This window comes from Saccopteryx bilineata, chromosome 1, assembly GCF_036850765.1.
Source record: "Saccopteryx bilineata isolate mSacBil1 chromosome 1, mSacBil1_pri_phased_curated, whole genome shotgun sequence".
Lineage (NCBI taxonomy): Eukaryota > Metazoa > Chordata > Mammalia > Chiroptera > Emballonuridae > Saccopteryx > Saccopteryx bilineata.
Window position 1 is genome coordinate 212,795,165 of NC_089490.1, and position 15,260 is coordinate 212,810,424.

The 15,260-nt window shown below is 40.0% G+C and overlaps 1 protein-coding gene across 6 annotated transcripts in view; it reads right to left on the reverse strand.

The window, feature by feature from the left end:
* The window catches only part of RGS7 (regulator of G protein signaling 7), a 476,419-nt gene that overhangs the window by 163,019 nt on the left and 298,140 nt on the right, over window positions 1-15,260 (reverse strand). The gene's annotated exons all lie outside the window — the stretch shown is intronic.

Sequence of the window (15,260 nt, forward strand, 5' to 3'; positions counted from 1 at the left end):
TTTTTTAAATTTTTGAGTCTCTTTCTTCTTCTCTCTGTTGTGCCTCAAGTTGTCTTCTATTTCACTAATTCTCTCTTCTATCTGGCCTGTTCTATTAGCTAAGCTTGTTACCTCATTTTTCAGCTCGTGATTTGAGTTTTTCATCTCTGTTTGATTTGTTTTTATAGTTTCAATTTCCTTGGAAATATATTCTTTGTGTTCATTGAGTTGTTTTCTGAGCTCCCTAAATTGCCTTTCTGTGTTTTCTTGTATATCTCAGAGGATTTTTAGGATTTCTATCTTAAATTCTCTGTCATTTAGCTCCAAGGTTTCCAGTATATTAAATTTTTTCTCCATAGATTTTTTCCTCATCTATCTGTGTTACCTCTCTGTCTTTTGTATCCATGATATTCGATTTTCTCTTCCTTAATGGCACCTGAGGGTGGTTTTGTTGATAGTATTAATGAGATTTAATAAAGAATAAAATGTTAAAAAAAATCGAAGAGTTGTTTTTTTTAAAAAAAAATTAATAATGAAATAAAGAAAAATAAAATAAAATAAAAAAGGAAATTATTCCCCCCCCTTTTTTCCTCTCCTCTCCTCTCCCCTCTTTCTTGAGAAAATCTTGTGGTGAACTGTGAATTATATTGTACTAAATAGAACAAACAGTGCCTGTAATGGAGGGCCTGAATTGGGGAGAAGTAATAAAGGGGCAAAAGGGTGTATGGACCCACAAAAATCAAAAAAGAAAAAAATTTGGGTCAAAAATAAAATGATTTGCTTTTAGGTGTTGGTTGACTAAGAGTTATGATGAGAGGAATAAGAGGGAAACAAGAAAATGGGGGGACAAATTAAAAAATTACTATCGTATTTAGTGGAAGAACTAGATAAAATGTAGAGCCAGGGATGGGAGCACTGCTAGTGTGTTAAAGAAGTGAAGTATAAACCCCCCAAAATGCCACAAACGTAAGTTTGACTCCCCGATAAGATATTGTTTGTTATTGAGGTTTGAATGAGAAGAGACGTAAAGGAGAAAGGAAGAAACTAATATGGAGGGAGAAAAGAAAGAGAGAGAGAGAGAGAAAAAAGAGGGAACCATTAAAAGAAGAAAAAGGAAAAAAGAAGAGAGAGAGAGAGAGAGAGTTAAGGGTTTTGGAGTGCAACCCTCATAGAGAGAAAGGAAGAGGAAAGAAAAGATAATGGGAAATGTAACACTTATGGGTAGTGTAGTTCAAGGAGAGGAGAGTGTAAGACCGGCAGAGAGTTAAACGACCAAATTGGAGAAGGAAAAAAAAATATCAAGAATGAAGATAAGAGAAACAAACAAACAAATATAATAAAATGGTTAGGTTATAAAGTTTGCGTATTATTCTTGATTTTGAGAGGTTATCTTCTTGCTTTTTCTTTTCTCTTCCTCTTCCTGGTCGGTGACTCTGTACCCCGGGTTCTGCCCCTTTGGCATGCTCAGGTAGAGGTTTGCAGTTGATAAGTCTCTATGGCGATGTCATGTATTGTGCTTTAGTCTCCTTGGCAGTCGAGGCTCATTAGCATTTACAGGCTCCGACAGTAAGAGAGTCTGTGTTCCTGAAGCCTCTCTCCTAGTCTTTCCTTCCTCAATTAGTAGCCTGATAATCCAGCTATGGGGTTGCTGCTGCCTCTGCCTGGATAGTAAGAGGCTCAAAGAGCTGGCAACTCCCCCTCTATTCCCACTCAGCACAGGGCTCTGGGTAAGGCTCAGTCAGTCAGAGCTGCTAGCATAATCAGACGGGGCTTCCGCCCACTCAAAGACCTCTGGCTCTGCCACTCTGTGGGATAACACAGGCGCACACTGCCGAGGCTCTTGAAGGAATCTCTCGCCCACCCTCTGCGCGTGCAGACCAGGATATCAGGCCAGCAGTCTCACACTCTGAGTGAAACGCCCACCCGCATGGAAAAGTTACAGCGTTGGAATTGGCTCTTGCTCCGTCCCCGTGCGCAGCTTTTCCAAGGTGCTGGGGTGGCCCGAGATTCCACTTTTGGCCCACACAATGGCCCCTGACTCTGCTCCTCTGTGGGATAACACGGGCGCACACTGCCAAGGTACTCAGAGGAATCTCTCGCTCACTATCTGTGCGCGCAGACCAGGATATCAGGCCGGAAGTCTCACCCTCTGATTGAAACCCCCACCTGCACGGAAAAGTTCCAGCGTTGGAATTAGTTCTCACTCCCTCCCCATGCGCCGCTTTCCCAGGGTGCTGGGGCGGTCCGGAGATTCCGCCTTCGGTCCACACAGAGGCCTCTGACTCTGCCTCTCTGTGGGATAACATGGGCTCCCACTCCTGAGGTGCTCAGAGGAATCTCTTGCCCACTCTCCTTGCGCGCAGACCAGGATATCAAGCCGGCCACCTCCCCCTCTGAGTTAATCCCCCTCCCACACGGAAAAGTTCCAGCATTGGAATTGGCTCTCACTCCCTCCCCATGAGTGGGTTTTTCTGGGCACTGGGGCGGCCCAGAGATTCTGCTTTCGGCCCACACAAAGGCCTCTGACTCTGCCTCTCTGTGGGACAACATGGGCGCCCACTCCCAGGGCTTTGGAAAAAATCTCTTGCCCACTATCTGCGCGTGCCAACCAGGGGATCAGGGAAAATGGCTGCCTCACTTGTCTTTCTTTGTCTGGGTTTGGTACGAGTGTTAGCTTGTATTGGCCGGGTTGCCACAGAAACAGTTTTTCCTTGGCTTGGATCTCCGTGCCACAGCCTGGTTTGGCCGTTTGTGCCACGGCCTGGATCTATTCACCCCCTTTGCCCACCTTAGTTTCTATATTCTCAGTTCCCAGTGAAAGCTGCCCTGTTTAGGTTAGTGAGGAAGGTGGAGCATTTCTTACTCCCTATTTCCTTCGGGGTTTGATTATATATTTAGCCAATTTTTTGCTCGACCATACCTTCGGGTATATTGCGAAACATCTGGAGGCTCCAAGGATAGGTTTTTCTGTTTCTGGTTGAAGATCTTGTTGAGTTTTGGGGGAGATTTATCGGTATCGCTTCCTACCGCGCCATTACTCTGACGTCATCTCCTTTCTAGTTTTCTTTCCTTCTTTCTAATTTTTTTCTTTTTCTCCTTCTTCCCCCATCCCTCCATCATTTCTCCCTTCCCTCCCTCCCATCTTTCTTTCCTTTTCCCCCAAAACAAAAAGAAAAATTCAAGCTGCCTTATGAACGGAACATGTTTACACAAAAAGGCTAATAAAATAGAATATGAAACCTAAAAAGAAAAAAAAAGGAAATAGGTCAGCTAGCTATAGAAGAATTAGAGAATTCTTCAGGGCAGTTATGCTTTTCCATTTAGTCTGTGGACCAGACTTTATTTTTGGTTTTTCTAATGGATAGGATAGAAATAGCAAGCTCTGCTATGACAGGAAATGTTTTAAGTGGAGCTAAAAATCTATTAAAAATATACTGAACTCTGACATCATTATGCTGTTTAAGTTTTACAATAGAAGAGACAATAATTCCTATTCCTAGCTGCTTTTAGTATTTGCCTTAATAGTTGGCAAATCTAATAGGCAGTATATAGAAATTCATCCAATCAGATAAAAATGAGAGAGATCACAGAATGGGCCAGGACAAACCAACAGGAAACTGGCATCACCAAAGGGCACCTGCTGGGTCTTTAACAACATGCATGTGTTGGCATCACCTCTGACACACTGGTACAAGTCCCAGCTCCGGTGTTCCCTCCCATCCGTACAGTGAAATCAGCCCCTCTTGCATTGATTGTAAGTGTTCATATTTTGACAGCAAATGCACCTGGGTTTGCACACTGGTTCTATCTCTTAGTTTTCTGATCTGCCATCTACTTCCTGAAGTTACTCCCTTTTATCTTTAAGACAGAATAAAATGCATCAAGTTCTCATCATCCTGCTTGATACACAGTTGGTGCTCAGTACATGTGAACTCTCTTGTCTTCTTCCTGTTTACAAGAATTAAGTAGGAAGAAACAATTGGTATGGTATCTGAAGACACCCAATTAATTCATGTATTATAATTCCTTTCCACTGTTAATAACAATATAGTACTGGAGGTGGGAGATGAAGGCAGTCAAAAGCCAAAATCAGAAAAAGCCGCTATCCACAGGAACAATGGCCTATCTGTAGCTAAAACTACAACTGACTGCTGGTAGTAAACCTTTGCTCTGGCAAGAAAAACTTTGGTTTATGTATGTCATGAAGACTTTTCAGTGCATTCTGGATTTTGAGTTTAAATTGTGGAGAGTGACGGCGTAATTATATTAGACAGATGACAACAGCAGTTACTTGTCTTATTATGAAGAATGATATTTAAATACAAATGCAAAAGCTAAGCAAACACACACATGAACCAAGGAGAAAGACACGTAGCTAGATAATGAGGTAAGTGGCACAGCTGATCCCAGTAGGTTGGGTACATTGTGATTGCTGGGGTTGATTACTTTGAATGAGAAATCCCTAATTTAGTGTCCATAAACTTTTCACTTTCTGCCTTGTTAGAATCTTCCTCAAGGGGCAAAGGCCACCAAAAGAGGTTCCTAATGATGTCCAGTGGATGAGATACTACAATTTTCACAAAACTGGGATATTAATGTAATATATGTAAAAAGAATTACTTCTCTCTTTCAAAGAGGAGCTAATAAGGCATGGCAATTGACATATGGAGAAAACTATGGCTCTTGCTCATCTCACAGGAAGATAATCATAACAACACATAATTTCCTGTGTACACAATTGAAGCACTGGCTGCAGGAGCAGGAAAATGAGTTAGGAGCAGCTGTCCAAAGACATGAGGAATTTATTAGTTCCCCCCTTAGGCATTATTTATAACAGAAAATGCACATTTGCAAGATGTATGCTTGGGTAATACCTATTATCTTGAACTAGGTCAAACTAAGCAATCTTGTCAGAATTTATGTCATGGCTTCAATCTGTGATTTCTTGCATATTGTCATCAGAGTGTTAAATGATGTCTTAGAAACCAGAACAGTTTTCATATGAGGGTTCCCTGGCTCTGTAACACTAAATAATAAAGGGGTCACTTTTATTTACTTCATGTTGACATGACGGCTTGCAGAATGGATGATAATATATGTTTTTATAGGGTCAAAAGGGACTTGATGGTTGTCAAGAATGCTTTAAATGCTTCTATCCTCCCTCCACCCAAGTGAGTTTGTTGTTTGAAACAACTTGTAAAGCATATGTGAAAGATCTCTCTCATTTTACCTGTAATACATATGAGTTGAAATATGTAGAAAACAGCACTAACAAAGGATATGCCCAAGGTGCAATAAGTAAACATAAAACCAAAAGCAAGGAAATCAACTATTTTATTCCAAAGGACACTGTATAATGGACCATCTGGTCAGGTGGGCCCAAGCTCCTGTCATCATTGCTAACCCTTTATGGAAGTAATTGTGCAGCTGTGGGCAGACACACAAGGTAGAGATGGGGAGGCCAAGCTTTTATTTCTTTTAGTTTTCTCAGTTGACGTTCCATGTAAAATGAATGAAATGTCTGCCTGGCAACTCAGGCTATAATTATGATAAGCAAATGAGATAAAATGAGTTGGAAAAGCATAAAAAGTTTTGCAAGTACAAAACATTACCAAGAATAACAAGACATTCTATATTTTCTTAATTCTGATACAGCCTCACGTTCCTCAGGCTCAGATTCCTCTGGCCGGCAAGCCAAAGCCATGGAATGTGAAGGCAATTTGTAGCAAAGTTTCATTAAATCCATTAACAGAATTTAGGACCATTTTCTCCATAGGACCTATGGCAGGACTGGGAGGCAGATAACAGACTCTGTATCATGTTGAGCACAATGAGTTCATTTAATTCAGTGGTTCTCAACCTGTGGGTCGCGACCCCAGCGGGGGTCGAATGACCAAAACACAGGGGTCGCTGAGAAGCCGCACTACTGTCTGCAGCAGCACTGTTCAGCTTGAATGCACGCCATTATGGACGTGTGTTCCAAACTGAATGCCTACGGTCAAGCGCAGATGTGATTGCATCATCCATCTGGGGCCTAAGGGGCAGGGGAAGCGGGGGGAACGCTACACAGTCCATAGCAGTGCATTACGTGTGTCCGGCACTTGCTGATGTCATCAGTGGGCGGGTGCAGCAAGCGCCAGAGGACAGAAGACTAGGAGGCAGAGAGGCAAGAGGCGGAGAGCCAAGAGAGCCTACGAGTCAGCCTGCTGGTGTAAAAAAGGTTAATAATGTAAAAACAGTACACATACCATACACACAATACTGTGTAAGTGTAAAGTGCTTTGTGTGTAATCATTACACAGTACACAAAGCAGCTTACACTTACACAAAGCACCATACATTTACACAGTGTGAACTACATTGGTCATACTATAAGAGACCACTATAAGATGTAGTTCACACTATTCCCCAATGTATAATTTTCTCCCATATCTCCCACTATTTTCCCATATTCTGCATGAGGAAACTGCTGAAATCAGTGGTTTCCGGCATTGAATCCGCCTCCTATTGATTTCATTGGGAGTGCGGCAGATTTTGTGGAAGAGAGCTCCTGAGAACCTCGGGTTACCACACAATCCTCCGCAGCCTCCTTTTGATTTCAGTAAGAGGCGGAGAAATGACAGTTTCCAACACATTTCTTCCTCTCCTATTCAAGTCAATGGGAGGCCGCAGCAGATTCCGCCCAAATATAGAGCATGTTGCTTAATTTTTTCCAAGCTAGAACTTTTCCTAGAGCAGAAAAATTCCAAAGGTGGAATCCGCCACCCCTAATAGACAGAAAGAGACCTCACACTAAGGAATCTGCTGTGCGGATTCTGCAGTGTAAAAGATCTGCCCATAGAAGTCTATTGGGGATGGCGGATTCCACCTTTGGAATTTTTCTGCTCTAGGAAAAGTTCTAGTGTGGAAAAAATTAAGCAACATGCTCTATATTTGGGCGGAATCTGCTGCGGCCTCCCATTGACTTGAATAGGAGAGGAAGAAATGTGTCGGAACTGCATTTCTGCCATACAGGGGATCTCTCTTCTGCGGAATCCACGGGTCTCCCACTGAAGTACATGAGATGTGGGTTCCACTGCAGAAACCGCTGCTTTATAGTGTGAAAGAGCCCTGAAAGATACTATGCTGTGCAGAAACTGCAGTGTATCCTATGACGTAGTTCACACTGTTCTATATAGAAAACTTGCCACTAATCTGGAAAAAACAGATCCATTAGTTAAGCAGCTATTTACGTAATGGTAGCCCCAATATACTAGGTAAGTAGGTCCATTAGTAATAAGTATTTCTCAATATATAATTAAATATTGTTTTTGTGATTAATCACTCTGTTTAAATTATGTTTGATTTGTAGCACTGAGAATATATAATGCATACCAGGTATTTACATTCCAAATCATAACTGTAGCAAAATTGCAGTTATGAAGTAGCCACCAAAATTATTTTTTGGTTTGGGGTCACCGCAACATGAGGAACTATATTGCGGGGTCACGGCATTAGAAAGGTTGAGAACCACTGATTTAATTAATTCAGTAACAATTAAGATATTCCATTCAGTTGGATGATGCGTAAGCAAAATATCTGGTTGAATTTCCTGAATTTCAATTTCACAGGTATTTTTACAACAAATAATACTGCTAGAGGAAGAATTTTGGCAACTATTCAAAAATTAATTTTTTTATTCTGAATCTGTATTTATCCTTAATCTTATTCTTCTATTTTGATTTTAAGCTTTTTTTCTGTTTTACCTTGGTTTGGTTTACATGAAAAACAATTCATTTTGAATGCCTTTACCCTCACTTTTCCCTGTCAGTTTAGAAAAGTGCATACTGAATCACTGAATACCATAACTTGTCATTTCACTGAATTCCCATTAGTAAGAAACTTAAGTCATTATTGGAAACTGATGGATCTTGTCACTTCAGTCAATGGCTGGAGATGATGAGTGTCCTCTACCATTACGTTGTTTAGATTCAACTAAAGTGACAGATTAGTACATGTAAAATAAAAAATAAAAGATAAAACTAAGCAACAAATTGAGTAGTATCAAATACAAATATTCTTGGTAACTATTTAGGGTAAAGAAAAGCCAACAGGAGCTGAATTAGGGAGAGAAGGCCTCATGAAATGGGTTTACCTAGGTTGAATGTTAGTCTAAAAATGGCATGCATTTTTTTATTACTAATTTTAATGCAGTGACATTGATAAATCAGAGTACATATATTCAGAGAAAACATCTCCATATTTTGACATTTGATTAGGTTGCATTCCCCTCACCCAAAGTCAAGTTGTCTTCCATCACCTTCTATCTGGTTTTCTTTGTGCCCCTCCCCTCCCCCCATCCCCTCTCTCTCCTTCCTCGCCCCCTCTCCATCCCCCCCCCATTACCATCACATTCTTGTCCATGTCTCTGAATCTCATTTTTATGTCCCATCTATGTATGGATTCACATAGTTCTTAGTTTTTTCTGATTTACTTATTTCACTTCATATAATGTTTTCAAGGTCTATCCATATTGTTGTAAATGATCCAATGTCATCATTTCTTATGGCTGAGTAGTATTCCATAGTATATATGAACCAAAGCTTTTTAATCCACTCGTCCACTGATGGACACTTGGGCTGTTTCCAGATCGCTGTTGTGAACAATGCTGCCATAAACATGGGGGGTGCATTTCTCCTTTTGGAACAGTTCTATGGTGTTCTTAGGGTATATTCCTAAAAGTGGGATAGCTGGGTCAAAAGGCAGTTCGATTTTTAATTTTTTGAGGAATCTTCATACTGTTTACCACAGTGGCTGCACCAGTCTGCATTCCCAACTTTTTTAAAGAATTCAACTTAGTGAAATGTGCTTGCACATTTGCATTCAGAGTTTGAAAAGAAGTTGACCTAATTAAAAATAAAATCAAGATTTTGGCACACTTGGGTGTGGACTCACTTAAGTTTCACAAAACACAGTATTGAAAGCATTTTACTGAAAAAGAAAAAAATAAAAGGAGAGAAATCAAGTAACTTTCCCAATTCCCCATAGTCAGCAAGTACTGGAGTTAGGATTTGAGTTCAAGTCTGTCTGCAAAGCCCATGGTTCATTTTCAATGCCAAGATGCCTCTTAAGGAATACTGGTATCTCAAGAAGCATGGGCTGATGGAGAGAAAGGGAAAAGTGAAGGAAGCAGGGTACCACTCAGGGATCAAGAAATACATAGCATTCTTTAATATCCAGGGGTCATAGTGAGATTCATTTCAAATTGTAGCTAACGATAAGACTGAATGTCTTAAGGTACCTCTCAGTTTGATTGGCATCACTTCAAGAGCTTGGCAATAGTGACCCTTTCAATGAGAGGCAGCAGAAATTACAGATGAGTGGGATGATATCAAGAACTTATTAATGTCTGACAATTATTTTGTGAAAAATGCAAACATTTTTAAAGCTTTCTAATTTACCTGAAATATCATCCATAATTAATATGGCATGGTGCTAGACACAGAGCATGCTTACTAAGAAAAAAATAAACATGTTCTAGAGGATGAATTTTGAAAATTCAAGCCAAAAGATGGTTAGATATATCATGAAAGGGAAGGTTTGAAAAGCAGAGAAAAAAAAATATATAAAAGATTGTTGGACTAATGGCCTCAATTTGTTCTCACCGCTCTGAATCCATGGTCTTTGATAATCCTTCCCTAGAGTGGCTCTGAACTTGGCCCATGGTATATGCCTTGGTAGATTAAATGTGACACAAGCAGAGACTTGTACTGTGCTTTGAACTCTAAACATACCCAGGTAAGATACCAGTGCCAGCAGAATAAAAGTGTAATATGTACCTGGCTGACAGCCTACCCAGTACCAAATATGCCAACAGTCCTACATTGTCCTCACAAAAGCTGAGATCCCAGCATAAATCAGCCCAGGTGACCCAAACCAGGAAGTGACCAGTTGGTCCACAGAATTATAAGCTAAATTAAATTGTTTATTTTAAGCCACTAAATTCTGAGGGTGGTTTGCTATACAGAAAAATATCAATAATTAGATATAACAACAAAAGTGAATTAAAATCTATAATTATTAATATTTTCTGAGGAATTATTAAATAATAGGTACAGTAATAACTGATTTAGATGTATTAATTCTTTAATTTTCAGGAAAGCACTAAGTAATAGGCACAATTATTATATCCACTTAGAAAACAAAGCTTAAATAATAGAACCGGAAATATTTTTCTTCAGTTTAAGCAAACCTGAATCAATAGACTTAAATAATTGAACAGATGATACAAATACAGCAAAAATATAAAAAGTATAAACCCCTAGCAATTGTGTACCTATATTTTGAATTTCAAGTAAAGGGAGACATTACAGGAATCTAGGCAAGGGAAAACATATATATATATATATATATATATATATATATATATATATATATATAAAATTATATACATGAAAAATTTCACATATACATATGCCTCTTTAGCAAATGCATGAGATCAATGAACTGATATCTAGAGTATTTTAAAGAGGAAAGTTTGTCTCTACTCTATATCTACACATAGGCAACAAAAGTTATTATCAAATAGGTACGAGCTCAGGAACTGAACAATAACATTAAATCCTCATACACTGCTGGAAGAAGTATCTAGCTTTATAATGTATTAGTTAAAAAATATTAACTTTACTAAAATTTAGTAAAGCAGTGATATATAAAATTAGCATATATAAATAGATAATTTTCATATGTATACACAATAACAATTAGACAGAATGGAAAGAAAAACACACAGTAACACCATGTAAAATAACTAGGGGTTCAATTCCCTGTCAGGCACATACGGGAAGTGACCAATGAATATACAACTAAATGAAATAACAAGTGAATACTCCCCCCACTGCTCTTTCTCTCCCTTCCTCCCCCCCTTCCTCTGTTGCTCTAAAATCAAACAATCAAAAACAAAACAAAACTCCTAGGAATACACTTAATAAAAAACATGCAAAATCTATACAAGAATACTTTGTTAAAATACTCTTAAAAGACCACAAAGCAAACTTGAACAAATGGAAACATGGCATGTTCTCAGATAAAACCCTTGACCCCATAATTGATCTGGGAAAGAAAGAATTAGCACGTTTCAGAGGGGGTAAGTTGGGGTTTTATTTTGGTCATGTTGAGTTTGACTGGTCAGGAGAGGTGACACAGACATCATCAGAGAGATGAGTATGGAGCACCTTAGAGAGGTCAGCAGGAAAGCTATAAATTTGGGGATCCTCAGTATATGTCACCAGGCAGCAGTGTGTGTATGGAGAAAAGAAAAGTACCTATGACAGAAAGCTGGGCATCCCAACATTTATAGATTAGCTGGGGAGTGGTAAGCCATCTCAGGACACTGCCCAAACTCTGTGAGCAGTGAAAAGAGGAAGAGCCATGAGTGTTATACCCTGAAGCCAAAGACATTCACATCATTTAAAGAGGGAGTGTCCATCCTGTAATCCCACTGCCTGACCCATAGGAAGAATTCAGAAAATACTGGTAAATTAATGAAGCCAATGAAGAAATTAATTTTTCTTAGAAAAATATAAAATGTAAAAATGGACTTAAAAGGTAAAAATAAAAAAGTTTTAGGCTAATCTTGTGTGTATTATATGAATATACAACTGTATATGTATATGTAAACAGAGCTAAAACTCACCCTAAATTCTAATTAAAGGCTCAAATATAACTTTATTTTAAATGAATAATACATATGACTAATTGTCTAACAGTACCCAAATCTCTAAGAAATATTCAGTCAAATGTGCACTGAACTGATGGTACAGAAATGAAAATCTGTTAAGTCTTTATTGATAAAGTATTGAATATTAAGGGTACAAATAATATGTACTCATTGGAATTGGACAAGAGTCTGAAGATCATGCAACCCACTCCCCTGTCTCCACAAATGGTCCATCAGAACCCAATCCTATGTCCAGGCTTTAGTCTCATCTTCCAACTTGCCACAAAACCTCTTTCAACACATTATCGATATCTAACACCTCAAATAATCTACAGAGGTCTTCAAATGATCACTTGACCATCAGATAGAACACAAGCAGAAGTCTGACATGAATTTCTCTCTTATTTTAAAATATTTTCAAGGAATTTATAGGGTGTGAAAATTATACCTGAAGTTATAATAACAATTTAGTCTCTCTTTATGCACACTTTCAAATGGTATGATTAATTTCATCCATGAAACCATGAAAGTGACTTTCATAATGTCACCAATGTTCTTGACCATATTTAATTAGAATCATGCAGCCACATTGATTCATTTTCTATGTGCAAAATCTGTTATATCTTCAGAACAAACATCAATGCTTCTTGTCTTCTTAAAATCTAGCATAGAGCTTTTCACTTTGTATGGATAAATGGGCTCATTAAAAAATAAAACAGCCCTGGCCGGTTGGCTCAGCGGTAGAGCATCGGCCTAGCGTGCGGAGGACCCGGGTTCGATTCCCGGCCAGGGCACACAGGAGAAGCGCCCATTTGCTTCTCCACCCCTCCGCCGTGCCTTCCTCTCTGTCTCTCTCTTCCCCTCCCACAGCCAAGGCTCCACTGGAGCAGAGATGGCCCGGGCGCTGGGGATGGCTCTGTGGCCTCTGCCTCAGGCGCTAGAGTGGCTCTGGTCGCAACATGGCGATGCCCAGGATGGGCAGAGCATCGCCCCCTGGTGTGCAGAGCGTTGCCCCATGGTGGGCGTGCCAGGTGGATCCCGGTCGGGCGCATGCGGGAGTCTGTCTGGCTGTCTCTCCCTGTTTCCAGCTTCGGAAAAATGCAAAAATAAAAAATAAAAAATAAAACAAACACCAACCAAACAAAAACTAATTTTTCAAGCTGCCATAAATATGACTAAAAGATATATATAGTCCTTCTCAGATATGATTGATTTGATCTTTTTCTAGATCTTAAATTGAAGCTTTAAAACATCCTTAAACTGTTAAACAAGCAAATAAAATCAGTTTTTTTTTATATAAATAAATTTTTATTTTAATGGGGTGACATCAATAAATCAGGGTACATACATTCAAAGAAAACATTTCCGGGTTATCTTGTCATTTAGTTATGTTGCATACCCATCACCCAAAGAGAGATCGTCCTCTGCCACCCTCCATCCAGTTCTCTCTGTACCCCTCCCCCTCCCCTCCCGCTCTCCCTCCTTCCCTCCCCCCACCCCCCATAGCCACCACACTCCTGTTCATGCCTCTCAGTCTCGCTTTTATGTCCCACTAATGTATGGAATCCTGCAGTTCCTGTTTTTTTCTGATTTGCTTATTTCACTCCGCACAATGCTACCAAGACTCCACCATTCCGCTATAAGTGATCCAATGTCTCATGTATGTATTATAAAAATAATTGTTTCTTACTGCTTATTATATGTTTATTTTCCTTGCTTCTCTTGCTTGTTACTGAAGCACACTTTCAGTCTTAACTTACAAACAATTATTCTTTTAAATCAACTTTACCCTGGCCCTGGCCGGTTGGCTCAGTGGTAGAGCGTCGGCCTGGCGTGCAGAAGTCCTGGGTTCAATTCCCGGCCAGGGCACACAGGAGAAGCGCCCATCTGCTTCTCCACCCCTCCCCCTCTCCTTCCTCTCTGTCTCGCTCTTCCCCTCCCGCAGCCGAGGCTCCATTGGAGCAAAGATGGCCCGGGCACTGGGGATGGCTCCTTGGCCTCTGCCCCAGGCGCTAGAGTGGCTCTGGTCGCGACAGAGCGACGCCCGGGAGGGGCAGAGCATTGCCCCCTGGTGGGCAGAGCTTCGCCCCCTGGTGAGCGTGCCGGGTGGATACAGTCGGGCACATGCGGGAGTCTGTCTGACTGTCTCTCCCCGTTTCCAGCTTCAGAGAAATACAAAATAAATAAATAAATAAAATAAAAAATAAATCGACTTTACCCTTTGGTAATAATATTCTTTGCAAATCAGCCATCTCCTTATTATCAATGATTGTGCCAATATGGTTTTTTCATTTTTGTTTTGTTTGTTTTTTGCTGGGGTTTTCATCTGGTGCTATAGTTTATAAAGTTGGGCATGCCACTAAACTGAGGATAAAATGTAAATTTGGTAAGACTGTGGCTTCCTTTCCCAATAATCATTACCTCTTTATACTTATTAATAATATGATGCTGGTGATATAGCTGCTTCATCTAGACTTAATTATTTTAATCCTGTTTAACTAACTGGTTACAATAAGTACTTTAAAAGCTCATGTACTGGCCCTGGCTGGTTGGCTCCGTGGTAGAGCATCGGCCTGGCGTGCAGGAGTCCCGGGTTCGATTCCCGGCCAGGGCACACAGGAGAAGCGCTCATCTGCTTCCATCCCTCCCCCTCTCCTTCCTTTCTGTCTCTCTCTTCCCCTCCCGCAGCCAAGGCTCCATTGGAGCACAGTTGGCCTGGGCGCTGAGGGTGACTCCATGGCCTCTGCCTCAGGCGCTAGAATGGTTCTGGTTGCAACAGAGCGATGCCCAAGATGGGCAGACATCGCCCCCTGGTGGCATGCCAGGTGGATCCCAGTCGGGCGCATGCGGGAGTCTGTCTGACTGCCTCTCAGTTTCCAACTTCAGAAAAATACAAAAAACAAAAGCTCATGTACTGAAGGAACAGGGATGTGTATAGGCCTTTAGAATTAAAGCTACATTTTAGGATAGCATGGCTTTATAAAGTTAGTTCAAAATGAAAAAAATAAAAACAAAAATTTTTCCTCTCCATAAACTGTTGTTTCTAGAACAGTCTAAGGTGGTAATCAGAGGCAGAAGCAAAAGCCATGCAGAATTCTTTTCTAATCAGAGAGGTGGGATGAGTAGTTAGTGTATTGCCCTCCTCTGTGCCATGTCATTCTTATTCACTATCATCCCAAATTTTGTTATTTTTTTTCTCAGCATCTTCTCTAAACAAATACATCTCATTTTCATTTCCGTGATATGAGCTGTTTGCCACATGTGAAGGCTCTTACAAGATATTTCTTAAAAGTCACTAGGTATTTGCACATCTGTAAAAATTCATCTAGGCAATGCAAAACTGTTCCAAGATTGTAGAAATTAGGTTAGTACTGCAGAATAAACGTAATGTTCACCACAGAGAACGGGTCCATGACTTAAATAAGAGCATTAAAATAATCATGTAGGCATGATGGAAAATAACATTGTTTTCAAACCTCATGCAAAAATGGAGTTCAGGCAAAATTATAAATTAATGAGATTTTCTGTGTTTTATGAAAGGAAATTTTATTACTTCATGATCACTTACTTTTAATTATATGTT